This window comes from Lactuca sativa, chromosome 9 (genome assembly GCF_002870075.4).
Source record: "Lactuca sativa cultivar Salinas chromosome 9, Lsat_Salinas_v11, whole genome shotgun sequence".
NCBI lineage: Eukaryota > Viridiplantae > Streptophyta > Magnoliopsida > Asterales > Asteraceae > Lactuca > Lactuca sativa.
The window spans coordinates 26,060,660-26,066,659 of record NC_056631.2 but is presented as its reverse complement, the minus strand read 5'-3'; positions in this window follow the sequence as shown (position 1 = coordinate 26,066,659).

Here is a 6,000-nt window from a genome sequence, read left to right as displayed (position 1 = left end):
TAATTATTGATATAAAAAGTGATTTTAAATAATCATAAAACCTCTTTTGATTTATGTAATTCCTATAAACTTATGTCGTTAGATCCCTATGTGAGCCGCTATAATCATACTAATGACCTGTATACCTGCTACGACGTTTCTCAGGCGTCGCGAATATGAAAATGACACTTGGCACCCGCAGACCTGCAGGTCCGGCTGTAGCTAGCAGCAAGGTGTGGGGTGTCAAACCCAATATAGATCTATACACAACTATCATGTTCTCCCTCCAGGAGACTCTGATTATAACTAGCAGGAATTAGATTCCGTACTCGGACGTACAGACGAGGATGTCTCACACTTTAGGTTAACAAGTTTACGTGTGGTGTGCATAAGTGTAAAACCTTTTCCCGTGGGAATAAAAACCTTCCGAAATGTGTTTGTTGTGTTAATGGAAACATAAATCAAACCTATTATAGTTTATCCCAAAACGTTTGTAAAGTATGAAAATTCTTTTATGAAAACGCTTTTGTAATGAATTTACACTTATCGTAATGGAAGTTTCCTTTTGTATAAATGTACCCTTCTGAAAATATATATTTGTATTATGTAAAGTATCATAAACTATACTTAACATAGTTTAATAATGCATTTGTATGTAATTGTGTACTTTAATTATAACCCTTGGTTATTTCTATGTATTATCTAGTGAAATTTCATTTGCTAACGGGTGTATAACTAGATATGAATGCAAAATAAATATCACATACTATGATAACACATAATCATATAATGATATATATACCTTGCACAACATGTTACAAGGTGTTATGAAATTTATTGTGTTTTTCTATTTATAACAATTTCTGTAACTGTTATTGGAAAATTTGTAGAAAAATCATAAAATGTCCAAATCAAGTTCTGTAACTTCTAAGAGTTTGGAAAATGAGTCTAATTAGTTCATAAATTTTTCCATAATTTTTAGGGACCTCTAACTTGTGTAACCAAGTCCATAATCACAGACTGGTCCGGATTGGTGTTTGAGATGATAGGCAGTTTTGTAAAAATCACCATAAATTGTAGAAAAATTGTGTGGAGATGTGCAAGTAGTCATTTTAAATCTAAGAACTGGAACTACTTACACCTAAAACAGTTTTGTAAACAAAAATGTTTAAGTTGTCCAAAATAGTCCGTGAATGGGGTCCAAATTTTCTGATGTAGGCTGTTAGAAAAGTTTAGTTTTGTTCTTGTTGTTTTACTTGTATTCCCCCCCCCCCCCCCCCCCCCCCTAAAAACTTGAGAAAACATGAAAATGTAGGGGTATGAACTCACCTTGAGTGATTTCAGTAGATAAGTGTTGAAGAAGAGAAGTGTTCAACCCAAGAACACTTGAAGAATCTCTTGAAGATTCGAAGCTCTAACACAAATATAATGGAGTTTGTGTAAGATATCCATGATTTGAGTGGAAATAATTGAGATGATCATAGAGAGAATGGATTATGCTTACCAAATGTGGAGGAAAAACTCAAGATCAGCCCTTGAATCTCGAATTTCTAGAGAGAGAAAGTGAGAGAGGAAAGAGTTTGATCTTCTTGTGAAATGAGAGCAAATGAGAGAAGTGAGGAGAGAGGATGAATATTCAGCTCTCAAAAACGTGGGAAAGAGTGATGATTGAGTGGAAAGGACATTGATGTGACCTAGGTAAGGTGGGGAGGTGTGGCTGGTCATAGAGTGGGTGTGGGAGTGGTTGCTTGTGTCATAAGGTAAAGCAAAATCAACACTCCACCTCTTTGTACTTTACCCACTTGCTTTTATTATTTAAATAAAGATTTTTATGAAAATATGATTAAATTGTGAATATTTAAGGTTTATTATGTTAAAATATGATTTTGGGTGAAAATCCCGCGTTAAAATAATTAAAAACGGGCCTTAAACGCAAAACTACGCGAAAACCGGGAGAAAATGAGTTCCCAGCGAGACCTCTCGGTCCTAGGCCGAGGTTCGATCCCTAGGCCGAGGTTCGGTCATGGTGGTTGCTGAGCCGGATGCGAGAGGCTGAGCCAGAAGAAGAAACGAGGGCGAGGGGCTCGGTCCGAAGTCAGAAGCGAGGGTCTTAGGCCGAGGGTTCGGTCCGAAGCTCAGAAGGGAAGGTTCGGTCCTCGGTCCTCAGAAGAGAAGGTTCGGCAAGCCATCAGAAGGGAGGGTTCGGTTAGTGATCAGAAGAGGAAATGGTCAAACCGAAAGGTGCCGAACGTTCGGGTTCGGTTGAGCAGCCTTCGGCTCAGAAGGTTCGGTTCCTAAGAGGGGTTTCGGTTCCTAAGAGGGGTTTCGATTCCTTAAGTCCGTTTTTCGCGTAGACTTCCGTTTTTGGGCTGTTTTCGCCAAATTCGAGGGTCGGGATGCCCCGAGTGATTATAGAAAGTTGGGAGAGATTTCGAGAGAGATTTGAGAGAGATTCCACATACTCAGAGAGATTTGGGAGAAATTTGACGTACTTGGAGAGATTTCACATACAAAGAGATATTTTGGAGAGATTTCACATTCTTAGAGAGATTTGGGAGAGATTTGACATACTTGGAGAGATTTCTCATTCAGAGAGAGATTTGGGAGAGATTCCACATACTCAGAGAGATTTGGGAGAGATTTGACATACTTTGAGAGATTTCTCATTCAGAGAGAGATTTGGGAGAGATTTCACATACTTAGAGAGATTTGGGAGAGAGTTGTCATTCTTGGAGAGATTTCTCATTCAGAGAGAGATTTGGGAGAGATTTCACATACTGAGAGAGATTTGGGAGAGATTTGACATTCTTGGAGAGATTTCTCATTCAAAGAGAGATTTGGGAGAGATTTCACATTCTTAGAGAGATTTGGGAGAGATTTGACATTCTTGGAGAGATTTCTCATTCAGAGAGAGATTTGGGAGATATTTCACATTCTTAGAGAGATTTGGGAGAGATTTGACATTCTTGGAGAGATTTCTCATTCAGAGAGAGATTTGGGAGAGATTCCACATACTCAGAGAGATTTGGGAGAGATTTGACATACTTGGAGAGATTTCTCATTCAGAGAGAGATTTGGGAGAGATTTCACATACTTAGAGAGATTTGGGAGAGAGTTGTCATTCTTGGAGAGATTTCTCATTCAGAGAGAGATTTGGGAGAGATTTCACATACTGAGAGAGATTTGACATTCTTGGAGAGATTTCTCATTCAGAGAGAGATTTGGGAGAGATTTCACATTCTTAGAGAGATTTGGGAGAGATTTGACATTCTTGGAGAGATTTCTCATTCAGAGAGAGATTTGGGAGAGATTTCACATTCTTAGAGAGATTTGGGAGAGATTTGACATTCTTGGAGAGATTTCTCATTTAGAGAGAGATTTGGGAGAGATTCCACATACTCAGAGAGATTTGGGAGAGATTTGACATACTTGGAGAGATTTCTCATTCAGAGAGAGATTTGGGAGAGATTTCACATACTTAGAGAGATTTGGGAGAGAGTTGTCATTCTTGGAGAGATTTCTCATTCAGAGAGAGATTTGGGAGAGATTTCACATACTGAGAGAGATTTGGGAGAGATTTGACATTCTTGGAGAGATTTGGGTTAGGGAGATCTAGATGTACGCACTTTTCAATTTATGATCTCTCATTAGAATAGAGAGTTGTTTTAGGAATTACATAACGTAAACTCTTAGTACCTACGGGCAATTGAGTTGACCGGTTTGACTTGTTGACTTTAGTTGACTTTGACTTGATCGAAATTTGACAGTTGTCACAGTCTAAGTCTTCACTTGACACCAAGCACTTGTCCGACACTTCCTTCCGATCTGCTCACTGCAGGTGAGTTCATACCCCTTGAATTAACCTTGCAAATGTTTCTAAATGCTTTATGGGGGGGGGGGGGAATACAAGTTGAATCATGTTAGTTATTATATCAATCACATGTGATTAATAACTAACATGCAAATGGATTTACTATACGTTAACTGTTTTACCAAACGGATTTCTTCAAATGATTTTCATAAACGTTTTATATGTTTAAAACTCTTTATTAAACTATTTATTATACGCTGTATGTTTCATTTCAAACTCTTTTACAATTGTGTTTCAAACAAAGGTTTCTTTATACTTAAACTGTTTTATCAAACAAATACTTTCAAACCGTTTTATAAACTGACATCAAGTCGATCTTTTCTTAGATATTAATCTTTTTCAAAGGTTTTACAAAACTTCTTTTTATGCTTTTATATTATCAAATGCATGCCCATATATGTATAGTTATATAAGTAATGTTTAAAGGACTTAGGAAGGCTAAATCACTCTATTTCCTTTTCCTCGTTGGGATGTGGTTACGGGTATCGGTTATCCGTCCGAATGTCGTCTAAATATTAGTTATATATATCATGTATACATATGTAGACATAAAAGTTTTCCTCAGTCAGTTCAGTATCTTTGGGTAGCAAAGGCATACTTCAGGTTATACACGTACATTGTTAGTAACTATTATAGGAATAGTTAGGAGATACTACTTACCATTCCAAGTACAAGGAATCACACAAGAGTCAGTTCATTCATGAGTCTATACTATTACATAGATACGCTTACATGATTACGCTTACTTATATACGCTTACATAGATACGCTTACATGAACACGCTTACATGATTACGCTTACATATATACATAGATACGCTTACATGAGTATGTTTACATAGATACGCTTACATGAGTACGTTTACATAGATACGCTTACATGAGTACGTTTACATATACGATAATAGAACATACATAACTAGGTGCTATAGCATGGAACGATTTCAGGATCTAACTATACCAATGAATCACTAACGCATTGTGATAGTTATATTGGGTATACATGATCATAGTAATGTGGATGTTCGTGGCTTGCAATCATGCAGGGATCGCGTGAGGGTCCCAAAAATCTCTTTGACAGGGGAGCGTCTAGCATGGGATCTAGCCATCACATTATGCTTTAACCCTCAATTAAGGCAAAATAGTACAAAAGTAGTCACTTATTACAAATACTACAGTACTTACAACAATTACAAAAGGATATAAAACTCCAGTCAATATATTATTAATACCTTTACTATGTGTCATATTCACATAATCGATGAGGTAGGTTAGATAATAATAATAATAGTCGTACAATCGGTCTTGGCAGAAGGCTACTTTCAAAAAAGTCGGGTCTTGGTAGAAGACTACTTTCAAAACAGTCGGGTCTTGGTAGAAGATTTCTTTTATACTAATAGGAATCATAGGGATTTCTAGGGTTTTTCAAACGCTTTCAACTACTTACAAACATTTTCATACTCATATGAACTTTCTTTCAAAACAATTTCAAGTCTTTCATTACAAGTTTTACAAATAAAAGACCCATTAATACTTATGAATTCATCAGCTTTTTGGCCGATCGATACTCGCTTTCAAAATAACTTGTATTCTCAGGTCACAAATAGATAGGTACTACGACCAGGTTTTGTGAAGACGGAGCAGTCAAGACTCCTCTTTTATTTTGATTGTTCATTATGTTGTCTTATACTATGAAAGAACACACTTGTAATTAAAATTATACTATTAATACAATGGATGATGTTGTTGCTTGTTTACTACTTTACATTGTTGTGATACATTAAATGACGTCCTCTGCCCCAAAATGTTTCCGCCATTTTCGGTTTTGGGGTGTGAGAATTCACATATGAATATAAACATAACTTGCTGTCATACATACATTATTCAAATGTGAATACAACAAAAATGACTTACATATGTTCTATTCACATGTGAATATAACAAAACATATTCATATGTGAATAAAAAAAATATGAATATATATATATATATATATATATATATATATATATCTTTTATTCAAAATATTCATTCATGAACATATGTGTTGTATTCACATATGAGTATATACATAACTTGTTGTCATACATGATGGTTTTTAATCATAAGAACATCCTATGTGCTCATACATAACCTAATGCTTGGATCTA